The following is a 15,682-nucleotide window of genomic DNA, read 5'->3' as shown; positions in this document are numbered from 1 at the left end:
CTGGCAAATGTTGGGAAGTGGTGTTCCACAAGGATTGATGCTGGGACCATTGTTGTTCACCATATACATAAACGATTTGGACTCGGGAATCGGAAGTACAATTTCAAAATTTGCCAACAACACCAAATTGGGAAGGTATAGTTAATAACAAAATACTTGAAGACATTAATGAACTTGCAGAATGGGTGTGTAATTGGCAAATGAATTTCAATATAGGTAAGTGTGAGGTGGTACATTTTGGTAAGAATAATGAGGCCACATACTCCTTGGAAAATAAGAGTTTAAACGGAGTAGAGGGACAAAGAGATTTAGGTCTACAGATACACAAAATCACTAAAAGTAGCGATGCAGGTTAACAAGACCATTAAAAAAAGGAAACCAAGTACTGGGGTTCATTTCTAAAGGGATAGAATTGAAAAGCAGAGAAGTTATGCTAAACTTGTATAGAGTTTTGGATAGACCACACTTGGAGTACTGCGAACAGTTCTGGTCTCCACACTATAAAAAGGATATAGAGGCACTGGAGAAGATAAAAAAAAGATTTACTAGGATGAGAACAGAAATGAGAGGTTTTCCCATCTGGAAAGATTGGATATGCTGGGGCTGTTTTCTCTAGAAAAGAGAAGATTGAGGGGTGACCTGATAGAGGTCTTGAAGATTATGGAAGGGTTTGATAGGGTATACGTAGGGAAGATGTTTCCACTTGTGGGGGAGACCAGAACTAGGGGCCATAAATATAAGATAGTCACTAATAGATCCAATAGGAAATTCAGGTGAGACTTCTTTACCCAGATAGTGGTAAGAGTGTGGAACTCACCACCACAAGGAGTAATTGAGGCAAATAGCACAGATGCATTTAAGGGGAAGCTAGGTAAACACATGAGTGAGAAGGGAATAGAAGGATATGTTGAAAGGGTTAGATGAAGAAGGGTGGGAGAAGGCTCACGTGGAGCATAAACACCGGCATGGACCTGTTGGGCTGAAAGGCTGGTTTCTGCGCTGTACATTCTTTGTAATCCTTAGTAATTCCAAGTTAGAAGATTTTCTAGTACATTCTACTAGTTTCTCGTTGTTGGTCCCCATCTTTTCACCTGGCAAAGCAAGTTAGATAAATCTTCAGAATATCTGCCTGTGGGTCACCTCCCGGTTCACCTAAAAACTGCACGTCACCTACAGCAAGGTCATTAGTCAGACACTGTTGGTTTATAGGTAGAAAAAACAGTTCCTTAACTCTAACTTTAACCTAGACTCTCCTGAATTGCTTCGTCCCACATATAAGTTCAGGAAATTGTAGTTTTCTGAGATAGAAAATGAGCATCAAACTTACCAGAAGAACACCTACCAGAAGAACAAATAAATATTTATCTCTCTCCATGCCCTATTAAGGTTAGATTTATACTTAGGCTTCCTCAGGGCCTACTAATTTTATTTCATCAGATCCTTTCCATATATGTTCTTATTTTATGAATGATTTGCCACTGTTCACCTATTTGTGAAGCTGGTGTTGCAGCATATAAGAGTTCAAGGTTTGGACAAAAAAGGGATTTTTTTCATTTGCTTTCTGAGACGCTGTTGACTGGTGTATAGGTGTTAACAATGAACTGCTGTGAAATTCGGACAGTTAACTTATCATGAGCCTATGGCCTTGCACTGCTACCTGAGTGTTTATTTCTTAAGTTATATCGATGAAAACCTTGTAGTAACAGACTGTCCATATTCTGAGCATTTAAGTTTCTATTTTCCATTATTTTTTGAAGGATCTAGGTTTGCTAGATAAATTTGTTTGAACACCTGGGTTGGTCCTGACTCCTTCACAATCACTGAAATACCTATGATTTCTGGTGAACTGTAAGTGCGAGTGATTTTTTTTCTATCAAGGATTCATTGCTACAAAAGTGCTTCAACCTCCTTTGTCATGTTAAACTTGCTCCTGCTTCTCCTGGACCCACAAAAATAAAAACACTGCATTTTTTGGGCTGTTTTTTGAGTGGTCCCTTTAAGGATCGCTGATTAGGCTGCTCAACACCTGATACAACGAGGCCTGCATGGCACATGTTCCGCCTATTTGGAGCTGAGTTTTGCAATCGGAGTCCGACAGTCGGCACAGGACCCCAAATTACATATTTAAGCAACCTTAAGCCTGGTTCAGGCAAGCAGGCTGCTCGTTGATTTGCAGGCTCCCCTGAATATTGCATCAGGCGAGCCTGGGGTGTCAAAGGGGAGGCCAAGGTGCCCACCCCCAATTTTCAATTCCTGGCCGCCCTGTTTTCAGGCACAAAACGGGCAACCGTGCGTTGAATTTCTACCCCATTGTCTCTTAGCTCATTTATACAAGAAGAACCTAGTTTGCTGTAATTATATATATTGCAGGCCGAATCACAGGCAGCTCTCCTCAACTCACAAGAGGCAGACTATGGGGGCTAAATTGGGCCAGGTAGCGCTCATTGCGTAGGCGCTAAGCGTACTCCCAAGCCCCGAAAATGGCATCTGAGATGTGTTCGCGCACTTCCGTCGTGATGTGCGCAGGACGCCATCTTGGTAACAGCGTTTGTGCACCGAATGAATGCCGGCAGCATGTAGAGTAGGGAGATTATGATATAGATCAGTGTGCAACACTGATTTGAAGCAGCTGGCGCCATTTTCAAACTCCCCGCTCCAGTCAACGCACTGTCCTAACCTTGCACAGCTGAACAGGAGGTAAAGGGCATGAAGGACCACCCCCTCACCCCACCCTATTTAAAGGGATCATGCAGGAGTTACAGGTTAGTTGCTGGATTAGTTATTCTGGTACAATTGTGGGTGTTTGTGGAAGTTTCCTATACTTGGAGAAAGTTGCAATATTATATAAGAGAGTGGTCTGGCAGGTCGTGCAGTATTGTTCGTGGCATTTAAAATAGTGTGCTGAACAAGGATGCTGCCAGACATGGGTGACCTGCTAGTGTTTCCACTGGGAATTAAACATGACTGGGAGCATGCAGAGAGGGCAGGCAGAACAGGACAAGCCGGCAGAAAAGGGAGGAGGAGAAGGCGGCACAGGGCATTCAGCTGGAGGCCATATCCAACGAGGGCCTTCAGGGACCAATTCTCTTACCTCAACTTCAGCGACGACCAGTGCATCCAACAGCTGCAGTTCACAAAAGAGGTCGTGACTTAGATTTGTCAACTGCTGCAGCCACAACTGCAGCTTCAGAGCAGGGCAAGGACAACATTGCCTGTGGCTGTCAAGGTAACCGTGGTGCTTAATTTTTACGGCTCTGGCTCCTTTCAGGCTGCTGCTGGCGATATAGGCAACATCTCGCAGTTTGCAGTGCATTGCTGTATAAGGGAGGTCACGGAGGCTCTTTACACACTCAGAAACAGATTCATCACATTCCCTCTGGACAGAGACAAGCAGCATGAGCGAGCACGAGGGTTTGCTCGTATTGCAGGCTTCCCCATGGTGCAGGGGGCCATTGACTGCACGCATATTGCCATGCGTGCTCCACATCTGAACTCGGCCATATTCATGAACAGAAAGGGATTCCACTCCCACAATGTGCAGCTGGTGTGTGACCACACGCAGTGTATCGTGCAGGTCAATGCCCGCTATCCTGGCAGCAGACATGACTCCTTCATTCTTCAGCAGCCCAACGCGCCACCTATATTTCAACCAGCAGAGCAAGTCAACGGCTGGCTACTGGGTGACAAGGGTTATCCCCTCATGAAGTGGCTCATGATTCCGATCAGGAACGCACGCACATGTGCACAGCAGGCCTATAATGGGAACCATGCTGCCACAGGGAATATCATCGAGCACACCATAGGTGTCCTCATGCAACACCTCCGCTGCCTTGACAGCTCTGGAGGAGCCCTGCAGTACTCAGCTGAGCGGGTATCAAGATTTGTCATTGTATGCTGCATGCTGCACCACCTTGCCATTATGAGGAAACAGCCCCTTGCCACCACCTATCAGGCGAAGTCCTGAGCAACAGGCAGAGGAAGAGAAGGAAGTGGAGGAGGAGGAGGAGGAGGAGGAGAACGTCCAGCAGGAAGTGGAGGAAGAGGCAGGGAGGCAGCAAGGTAGACAGGCCCTGTCTGCCAGGGCTCTGCGTGTTCAGGTGATTGATGAGCAATACCAGTAACCTCAACAACACCTCCCCATTCACCAACAGTCCCACACTCGTTACCTTTCCGCTCCCACATGACCATCAAATCGTCCTCCTTATGATTACACTTTGATTCGTCCCTCAGCTCATCGCAGAGATGAAAACCAACACCAAATGCAAATTCAAATCGAAATTTATAAATTAACACATCATAATTCAAACAAAATGAGACTATTCACCTTTGTGCATTCCCTTAGTGCCTGTTGTTCGTGTGCCTTTACCTTTCCTAGTGTTCTGATGAGGTGCATCCCCAGTAGCTAGAGCATGGATGGTGGAAGGCTGCTGACCTTCAACTGAAGAGAGTGCAGATGACCTTGGAGGACGACCTCAAGCAGCTCTGGACCGGGAGGGCCCGGCTGCAGACTGCACCATCTCGGCCTGGGCTGCAGCAGTCTGGCCTGGCTGGCTGACAGGCAACTGCAAGGGCACTGGTGGAGTGACAGGGGTGGGAGCAGGAATGCTGTCATTCGGAGAGAGGACAGCAGGTTCGTGTTCCATGGCGCCACTGCCACTCTCCCAGGGCAATGCCTCAGCAATCCTGGTGATCTGCTGAAGAACAGATTGGTGGGATGCCCTGGAAGCCCCGTTCCACAGTGGGACCCATAGCCATGACAGCAGCAGTCTGAGCTTCCAAGGCAGCAGTTTGAGCTCCTAACGCAGCAGTCAGACCTTGGATGGCAGATGTTTGTGCTGCGATGGAAGCTGTGATATTGGTCATCAGACGCTGCATCATGGTGGGTTCCACAAGTGTGCTGATGGAGGTGACCACCTGTTCCATGTGGGAAAGGATGGGCTCCAAGCTCTGCGCAAAGCCCAGTACCAAGTTGGAGCTGGACTTCTCCGTAATCCTTGACATTGTGCGCAGGCTTTCTGACAGGCTTTCCAGTGCACCAAGCATTTGGTTGTGTACGCCCATCAGCCTTCTTCTGTAGCCTAGCCCATCGAAGTCATCATCTGACTCCTCGGCAACAGAACCAGTGTGCGATCTCGCCGCCTGCGTCCATTCCCCCCGCCTGCGCACTTGTGCTCGGTATCTCACTACGTGCAGGTCCCTCCTCTAACCTAGCCTCTAAAGTACGCGCAGTGTCTGTCTCTGAGTTGGTGGCTGGGAGTGTAAGATCGAGTGACAGTGTGTCTGCATCATCACTGCCATCATCCTCTGCCTCCTCTGACTGTGGTGGTTCCAGTTCTTGGGTATCTGAAATGACAAAGGGACACGGGTTGGGTTGTGATGAGGGGAGACGAGAAAGTAAGATGTGTGTGCTTACACCATCTACAGCACGTGAGTCAGAAAAGATTGTGGGATGAGGGCGAAGTGGGAAGCGAGAAGGAGGTTTAGGTATGAAGAGACCCTCACCATCGATACCTCCAGCACCGCCAGTGGCCACAGCTGCAGCGACGGCCGGCCCAATGATGGCCAGCACTGTCTCCTCCATGGGAGTGAGGGTGTGTAGGTGTGCCCGTCCTCCTCCAGTTCTTTCTTGCTGCCTGTTGTTATGTGCTACCTTCTCCTGCAAGAATGAAGGAAGTGTGTCAGTGAGTGTCCTGCATGATGCATGGGTGATGTGGCCGTCATGGTTGAATAGCTGCCAGTGTGTGTAACTTGTGAGTTGTAGGTGTGCGGCTAGCAAGAATTGTAATGTGTGAGGGTGAGATGCAGCATCTGATTTGAAGAGTTGCGTACTGATGGAAAGAGTTTGTTGGTAGGTGGGTGAGGGGGGGTGTAGTGTGTGGAGCAGTTGGTAGGAGACGTCAGTTGACAGTTGAAGTCACACACCTTGACCACTCGTGTCAAATCATTGAACTTCTTCCTGCACTGCATCCATGTGCGTGGTACGATGCTCCTGGCATTTATCTCATCCGCCACAGCCTCCCACGGCCTCTTCAGCATGTGTCTTGTGGGCCTCCTGCCCCCCTGATGAGAAAGGATACCTCACCATGCATCCACGTCTTGCACCAAGGCCTCTCGTGCATTGTCCAAAAACTATGGTGTATGATCTCTCACAGACCCAGCCATTCCTCAGTATATTCCAGCACAGAATTAGTTGCCTCACCAATTCCAGGTCTCCCTGCAGCCACAATGCACCTCCCCTTTAAGAGGTGCTGGCTGCCTATAAGTAGTGCTAGGCACTTCCGATACTGGGGCCCCCTGCTGGTGCGTGCAGCCGATCAACAGCGCAGGGAGTGCTGGCTGCACGCAGCAATCAGAAATCATCAGGCAGCACAAATGTTACGTGCTGCCCGCATCTCAACGACCGAGCGCGGATAACCCCCAATAGTTCCTATATTTAATCTACAGGTGGTATGAGTTCTTCCTCATTTCTTCATCCTTATTTCACTCTTATAGGGGAGTTGTGGAGAGAAAAGAAGGTTTTTTTTGCAATGTGTCTTGTACTGCTTTCTCAGTCAATTTGTTGCTGCTCCAATAGTTTCATTTGATTCTGGGTGATGAAGCAGAGCAAGTAGGCAATTTTAAAATAGGGGAACATTTGGGAAACAGTAACCACAATATAATTAGGTTCAGTGTAAGAACAGAAAAGGAAAAAGAAAAACCGAGGACAAGAGTACTTGCCCAGAACAAGTAAACTGTAGTGAGATAAAAGACAACCTTGCTCAGATTAAATAGCAAGAAAAATTGACAAATAGAACCACAGATCAGTAATGGGAAGTACTTAAATTGGTGATGGAAAAGTTACAAATCAAATATATTCCAGTAAGGAAAAAGGGGAGTGTAACAAAAGTCTGGAGTTTCATGGAGGAAGGGAGAATAGATCAAATTTGAAACTTAAAAAAAATGAAGCACTTACAGGGCAAATAATAAAAATGAAAGCCAGGATAAATGTAAAGGTTCTTAAATTCTGATGGTTTGGGCAGAAACCCAGCAGACCTATCGAGGGGGGTGAGGGGTTGGAAGGTCAGAATTTGGGACTTTGACTGGATCCACCAGCTTTGTACCTTATTTAAGTTCCAGTGTAAATCCCATTGGAATTGAGGGAGGAAGATGTGTCCACCTCTCACAAGAGTGCAGCCTTGCAAATAAGAACATAAGAAATAGGAGCAGGTGTAGGCCATTTGGCCCCTCGAGCCTGCTCCACCATTCAATAAGATCACGGCTGATCTTCAACCTCAACTCCACTTTCCCGCCCAATCCCCATATCCCTCTATTCCCCCAGTGGCGAAATGAGGAACTTAGGCCTGGATGATGTTATCCATTCTAAATTCTGTAATTTCTGTCTCGTTAAGATATACTACTTTACAACAGGAGCAACCTAGATCAGCAACTGAGGAAGGCTTGTGCTGGAATCTTAAACATGGATTGCGGTGCTTCGTTGTAGTAATATATAGAGAGTTATTACTTTATTTCCATTTTTTTTTTAGAATTTTTTTTTTGTTTTATTTTTGAGACTTCTAGCTTGAGTTGGAAGTCTCTTTCAAGACTGCTTTTTTTGGGGAATTTGCCTAAAATACACTGTAAGGCTGTAGTGTGGGTTTCCCAATGGGGATTTGTCTCTGTCATATGTATATTGGAAAAAGAAGTGGAAGAGAAACAGCAGACAAGTAAAGAGACTTGGTTCATATGGCAGCAGATCCAGAATGTCTCACAGATACCCAACCACCAGGGTGTATAAACCCAGAAGATCTTATATAAATGTATCCCTGGAGTTAAATAGAATTACACAAAATTTACAACACAGAAACAGGCTATTCGCCCAACTGGTTTGTGCCAGAGAATCATCCGTGCACTTAATTTTCTGGCCACTGAATCATTCCAAGGGACAACAGGCGACTTCTGCCAGGTCAGTCAATTTGCTGTCTATTCTTGCATAAGGCAAATAATTAATACCGTTTGCCTCGGCAGTCCAGTTTTCGACATCTTATGCAGGATCAAGACAAATGAGTGAGCAGGCCATTAATTTTATTGGATCGCTGGGTTACCAAAAGTGGATTGAGCTATAGATTGCACTCATGTGGCCATACAAGCCAATACTTTCAATCAACACCATTATTGTCATCTAAAAGGGATTTCACTCCCTTAATGTCCATTTGGTATGTATGATGTGGAGATGCCGGTGATGGACTGGGGTGGACAAATGTAAGGATTCTTACAACACCAGGTTATAGTCCAACAATTTTATTTTAAAATCACAAGTTTTCGGAGATTATCCCCTTCGTCAGGTGAGTGAATGAATAAGAGGTTCTCAAATCGCATATCTTATATTAGGCTGGGACACCATCACACCAATCAAAAGGTGTCGTTGGTGTTCAGACAGATTAGCCACGGAAAACAGTAGGCCCCAGTATGCTGTTTTTAATCTTCTCTGTTTTATCTGTTTTTAATATTCTCTCTCTCTCTCTGCCTTTTGGGTCTCTTTCTCTCTGTCTGTGTAATTTGACACAATGTGTATTCAGCATACTGGGGCCTACTGTTTTCCGTGGCTAACCTGTCTGAACACCAACGACACCCTTTGATTGGTGTGATGGTGTCCCAGCCTAATATAAGATATGCGATTTGAGAACCTCTTATTCATTCACTCACCTGACGAAGGGGATAATCTCCGAAAGCTTGTGATTTTAAAATAAAATTGTTGGACGATAACCTGGTGTTGTAAGATTCCTTACAATTGGTATGTGGCTAAAGGTACAGCACAGCACTGCACAGCAATGCCCAGTATGCAGGGAGCTGCCGTGATTTGCTCCTCTTTTGGCAGTTCACTGCCCCTGCTCTCTTTCAGAATCAAGAGCAAGGCACTGGCTGGCTGGCTTCTTAGAGACAAGGGGTAACAATACAACCATGGATTCTAATGCCACTTAGAAGGACCACCAATAAAGTTGAGAAACGCTGCAGTGAGGCTCATATCAACACTCAAAGCAAAATTTAATAGCCCATTGGCATGCTGATGGGAAGGTTCGGGTGCTTAGATAGATCCAGTACATTTCCAATGTTATCTCGTGGATTGTGGCACCCTGCTGTGTCCTCCACAGTTTCACTCATTAGAAAGGCCTTGAAATTGAGAGTCCTGAGAATGAGATGGAGTCTGAAGCTGAACTTCCTGAGAAAGAGGAATTTGGACATGAGTAATACACAGCAGGATCACAGACAACTGCTGGGAGAGAGAGCTGTGAGACAAAGTGATTAGAGAGACTTTTAGTAATGTTTGATCATGTTACAGCTGTACAACATCTGTAATAACCAGGATGCCTCACATAAATTAAATCTTCAATCCTTCGGAACAACTCATTCATCATTAAAAGCAGAAGTCCCATGAGGATCCTAAGTCCACAAACATCTTTTTCAGATCCAACGCAACTTTAGGTTTAAAAAAAAATCTTGAACATCATAACCATATCTCTGACAACACAAATCATGTAAAGGTTTCTGGACCGTTATGACTGAGAAGTCAATTAGACTCACCACTACGCATTCCCCTTATGACTTTTCAATTTTTCCTCTGTCCTACTCTAAACTTTCTTCGAAGTGCCACATGAGGGCTTGGGGTTTGAGATGTAGATAGCTGCTCTATACGAATATGAGCCTCATCTCAGGGCCGCCGAGTCCTGACATAGCCCCACAACACTTCTTTTCTGGGCAGGGAAGCTCCACAGCCTTGGCCTCTGACTTTCTTCCACCTGTGATGGCATCTGAAGGGACTGAACAGAGAAATCTTTGGTGTTGCTGTCCTGAGGGAAGGGATCATATCCAGACATGATCCTCAGAGCCATCTCCTACTCTTCCACTAGGCATGATATCATGGTGTTGGTTGCAGGAAAACAGGTCCAATGGAATTACTAATATCCCTTAATCCCTGAGAAAGAGGTGCAACGAAGGTTCACTAGATTGATTCCTGGATGAGAGAGTTGTCCTATGAGGAGAGATTGAGTAGAATGGACCTATACTCTCTGGAGTTTAGAAGAATGAAAGATGATCTCATTGAAACAAGTAAGATTCTATGTGGGCTTGACAGGGTAGATGGTGAGAAGCTGTTTCTCCTGGCTGGACAGTCTAGAACTAGGGGATACAGTCTCAGGATAAGTGGTCGGACATTTAGGACTGAGATGAGGAGGAATTTCTTCACACAGAAGGTCGTGAATATTTGGAATTCTCTACCCCAGAGGGCTGTGGATGCTCAGTCGTTGAGTATATTCAAGACTTAGATCGATAGATTTTTGGACTCTAAGGGAAGCAAGGCATATGGGGATAGGGCGGGAACGTGGAGTTGAGGTTGAAGATCACCCATGATCTGTTCGAATGGCGGAGCAGGCTCGAGGGGCAGTGTGGCCTACTCCTGCTCTGATTTCTTATGTTATTATGTTAAGAGATTGAATATCCTGCAAACCCTCTGAAATGATAATCTGCTGATCTCTGAATCCAGTAGATATTGTTCTCTCCATTTCATTACCCAAAGTCTGAATACCATCAGTCAGAGTCTGCACACTACAGATGATGACTTGCCTCCAGGACTCTCTATTCTGTGGGAAGAGTGAAGGAGTAGAAGAATGCATTTAATTGGAGAAAAAGACTTGATGCTTCAGCTGGCCTGTATCTATGCAGTAACATTCTAGGATTCTAGGATTCTAAATTCTGCTTTGCCAGCTGACATGTATTTCCTTTGTATCAGCTTCAGTCTATTGTTTTTATAGGGGATCTGAATTGGTTCCTGCTCTGCCTTTTTGTTCCTGACATGTAACCGTTGGTGTTCAGGGCCTGAAATTCCTGGAGAGTTAGAGAGTGCAAAGTGGGTGGATTGCCCATGAGAGCAGGGTGGGGTTGGGGCGGGATTTGCGGCAGTATCTGGATATGTCAGGTTTCCAACTCATTTTACCACCGAGATAAATCCTGAATGTGGACGGGGTTTCTGGGAGTCTTGGAGAATTCCACCCACTACACCATTCTTAGACCTAGCAAATCCCATGCCCGCTGAAGGCAAAAATCTTTCCAGGAAAGCTGATTGAGACAAAATAAAAAAAACAGTGCTACCCTCTTCAGCTTTTCAAAGGCTCTGGCTCCACAATTGGAGCAGACAGACGGCACTCCATTTTCCACCAGTCATTTGGGGTGGGCACGTCTGTGCTACCTGTACAAGTACAAGGCATCCACCCTACATACTAAAATGATCCCTTTGTGGGATCAAGGGGGGGTTAAATTCAGGAGTGCCCACTTTTGGGCGCACCCCTGTGCAGCGCTATTCCTCCACGCACAAATGGTGAGGTCCGATTGAGCCTCGGATCTCAGCAGAATGAAGACTGTGCTGCAGGAGGAAGCAGAATCATGTAAATGGTCCAAGTTTGAGCTGCTACTAGTGAGTGATTTGGGGGCCTCGGAATTGCTGTTGGGGGGTTGTTGGGGAGGGAATTTGGGGGGCCTGGAGGTTGGGGCCTGAGGGGGGGGAGGGAGAGTGATCGGGGGGCCTGGAGGTCAGGGCAGGTAGGGGAGGGAGGGAAATCAGGGGGGCCTGAAAGTCGGAGCCAGGGCTGGAGGTAGGGAGGGAGGGAGATCAGGGGGCCTGGAGATCAGACGTCGGGGATCTCGGGTATTGGAACGGTGGCGATTGCGTTGAGTACTTGCCTTTTTTTTATTTAGGCAATGCTTAGGGTTGGCTGCCTCAGGGCAAACCAAAGTTGCAGCAGGGACCTGAAGCAGGAATTAGGCCCCTTATTTGCATGTGCAAATGGCGTCCTTTACCCATGCTTCAGGCATGGGTAAAGGACGCCTCTTGTTTGTCCTTACCCAATATATTGGGTGGTGCACTTCCAGTCAGAAGTGTCTGCACACTTTCTACCCATCATTTTGGGGCCTTAGGAGGCTGCAATACGCGGCCTAATTTAACCCCCAACATCTTTTACAGTCAACAGCTACAGGTCCAGTTCTGCTGCATTTCCAGTGGTGGAGCAGGTGCCCTGAGCTCTGAGATTCCAGGGTTTCAATGTCCTCCTTAGAGTCTTCCTCCTTCTCAAAAATGGAGCTGCATTTACCTTCAGAAATAGTATTGGTGTCATAGATAAATCATATGAATTTATAACTTTTGGAAGATCATCATCTGTGAACATATTTTACTTAAAAGGCTACTGCATTATGTTCAAAAATCAATTTTCGAGAGAGGTTTGGTTAATGGAGAGGATTAGCACATCTTTTTCCACTGGGACCTTGATTTGGATCCAGCTCAAACTGATGGGATGGAAACCTAATCTCGAAGTGTTGTGGGGTTCTATGTGAAATAAGTATGGGTAATTTCAGCCCAGTTCTTAATCGGTGCATCTGATTCAGTTAGTATGCAGGTGCAGCAGGTGATCAAGAAGGCCAACGGAATGTTGGCTTTTATTGCTAGGGGGATAGAATATAAAAACAGGGAGGTATTGCTGCAGTTATATAAGGTATTGGTGAGACCGCACCTGGAATACTGCATACAGTTTTGGTGTCTATACTTAAGAAAAGACATACTTTCTCTCGAGGCAGTACAAAGAAGGTTCACTTGGTTAATCCCGGGGATAAGGGGGTGGACATATGAGGAGAGGTTGAGTAGATTGGGACTCTACTCATTGGAGTTCAGAAGAATGAGAGGCGATCTTATTGAAACATATAAGATTGTGAAGGGGCTTGATCGGGTGGATGCGGTAAGGATGTTCCCAAGGATGGGTGAAACTAGAACTAGGGGGCATAATCTTAGAATAAGGGGCTGCTCTTTCAAAACTGAGATGAGGAGAAACTTCTTCACTCAGAGGGTAGTAGGTCTGTGGAATTTGCTGCCCCAGGAAGCTGTGGAAGCTACATCATTAAATAAATTTAAAACAGAAATCGACAGTTTCCTAGAAGTAAAGGGAATTAGGGGTTACGGGGAGCGGGCAGGAAATTGGAGATGAATTTAGATTTGAGGTTAGGATCAGATCAGCCATGATCTTATTGAATGGCGGAGCAGGCTCGAGGGGCCGATTGGCCTACTCCTGCTCCGATTTCTTATGTTCTCATGTTCTTATTATGTCACAGATTGACTTGAACAATTTACTTTGGTGCAATAGTGATGCTTTTCTGCAATTGGGTTTAATGGCTATTGTTGGGGCAGAGAATAGGGAGCTTTAGTGAGCATCTGACTACACAATACCTGACTTGAGGGTGCCTGATGCTAACACTGGGTGCTGATGCTAACACTAGGTGCCCAAATTGCAGAAGTGCTCCACTTTTCAGCATTAGCATCTATCCCTTTCCTCAGCACAAAATAATTACCATTGTTTTAACTTGAAAAATATCTTTCTATTCAGATTGATGGAATACAGAATAAAGAGGACAATACAGTTACAAATATACGTAAATTGTAAAAATACTTCAGAATGTGATCCTGTAGCACAACATGATGCTAGTGTTTAAACAGTGTATTGAGTATACATCTATTTATTGCAAATTAACTTATCAGAATCGGGGGGGGGGCGGTGAGGGGGAGGGTCATAACACATAAGAACATAAGAAATAGGAGCAGAAGTAGGCCATAGGGCCTCTTGAGCCTGCTCCGCCATTCAATAAGATCATGGCTGATCTTCTACCTCAACTCCACTTTCCTGTCCTATCCCCATATCCCTTGATTCCCATAGTGTCGAAAAATCTATTGATCTCAGTCTTGAATAAACTCAACGACTGAGCATCCACAGCCCTCTGGAGTAGAGAATTCCAAAGATTCACAACCGTATAAGTGAAGACATTTTTCCTCATCTCAGTCCGAAATGGCCGACCCCTTATTTTGAGACTATGACCCCAAGTTCTAGACTCTTCAGCCAGGGAAAATAGCTTCTCAGCATCTACCCGTTGAGCCCTCAAAGAATTTCATACATTTCAATGAGATCATCTCTCATTCTTCTAAACTACAGAGAATATAGGCCCATTCTGCTCAATATCATCTCATAGGACAACCCTCTCATCCCAGGAATCAATCTAGTGAACCTTTGTTGCACCCATAAGGCTGTAAGAGATAGGAGCAGGAGTAGGCCATTTGACCCTTCGAGCCTGCTCCGCCATTTAATGAGATCATGGCTGATCTGATTTTTATCTCGACTCCACTTACCCGCTTTTTCCTCATTTCCTTTGACTCCCTTGCTGATCAAATATTTTTCTAACTCAGCCTTGAATGTATTCAATGACTCAGCCACCACAGCTTTTTGGGATAAAGAATTCCAAAGATTCACGACTCTCTGGAAGAAGAAATTCCTGCTCATTTCCATCTTAAATGGGCGACCCCTTATTCTTATGCACCCGAGTTTTAGATTCCCCCACGAGGGTAACATCCTCTCAGCATCCACCCTGTGGAATCCCCTCAGAATCTTATTTGTTTCAAGAAGGTCTCCTCTCATTCTTCTAAACTGCAATGAGTATAGACCCAACCTTTTGTTTTATTCATGCATGGGATGTGGGCATCTCTGGCAAGGCCAGCATTTATTGCCAATCCCTAATTGCCCTTGAGAAGGTGGTGGTGAGCCGCCTTCTTGAACCGCTGCAGTCCGTGTGGTGTAGGTTCTCCCACAGTGCTGTTAGGTCTGGAGTTCCAGGATTTTGACCCAGCGACGATGAAGGAACGGCGATATATTTCCAAGTCAGGATGGTGTGTGACTTGGAAGGGAACGTGCAGGTGGTGTTGTTCCCATGTGCCTGCTGCCCTTGCCCTTCTTGGTGGTAGAGGTCGCGGGTTTGGGAGGTGCTGTCGAAGAAGCCTTGGTGAGTTGCGGCAGTGCATGCTGTGGATGGTACACACTGCAGCCACTGTGCGCCGTTGGTGAAGGGAGTGAATGTTTAACGTGATGGATGGGGTGCCAATCAAGTGGGCTGCTTTGTCCTGGATGGTGTCGAGCTTCTTGAGTGTTGTTGGAGCTGCACTCATCCAGGCAAGTGGAGAGTTTCCATCACACTTCTGACTTGTGCCTTGTAGATGATTGAAAGGCTTTGAGAAGTCAGGAGGTGAGTCACTCGCGGCAGAATACCCAGCCTCTGACCTGCTCTTGTAGCCACAGTATTTATATGGCTGGTCCAGTTAAGTTTCTGGTCAATGGTGAACCCCAGGATGTTGATGGTGGGGGATTTGGCGATGGTAATGCCGTTGAATGTCAAGGGGAGGTGGTTTGACTCTCTCTTGTTGGAGATGATCATTGCCTGGCACTTGCCTGGCACTGTGAATGTTACTTGCTACTTATCAGCCCAAGCCTGGATGTTGTCCAGTTCTTGCTGCATGCGGGCACGGACTGCTTCATTATCTGAGGGGTTGCGAGTGGAACTGAACACTATTCAATCATCCATGAAAATCCCAATTTCTGACCTTATGATGGAGGGAAGGTCATTGATGAAGCAGCTGAAGATGGTTGGGCCTAGGACACTGCACTGAGGAACTCCTGCAGCAATATCCTGGGGCTGAGATGATTGGCCACCAACAACCACTACCATCTTCCCTTGTGCTAGGTATGACTCCAGCCACTAGAGAGTTTTCCCCCTGATTCCCATTGACTTCTATTTTACTAGGGCTCCTTGGTGCCACACTCGGTCAAATGCTGCCTTGATGTCAAGGGCA

At 46.0% G+C, this 15,682-nt stretch overlaps 1 protein-coding gene across 1 annotated transcript in view; it reads right to left on the bottom strand.

Moving 5' to 3' along the window:
• Positions 1 to 15,682, bottom strand: part of dgkb (diacylglycerol kinase, beta) — a 635,142-nt gene that overhangs the window by 14,422 nt on the left and 605,038 nt on the right. The gene's annotated exons all lie outside the window — the stretch shown is intronic.

This window comes from Heptranchias perlo, chromosome 2, assembly GCF_035084215.1.
Source record: "Heptranchias perlo isolate sHepPer1 chromosome 2, sHepPer1.hap1, whole genome shotgun sequence".
Classification (NCBI taxonomy): domain Eukaryota; kingdom Metazoa; phylum Chordata; class Chondrichthyes; order Hexanchiformes; family Hexanchidae; genus Heptranchias; species Heptranchias perlo.
Note: the sequence above shows the minus strand (reverse complement) of the source record. Positions and strands in the feature narration are given on the sequence as shown.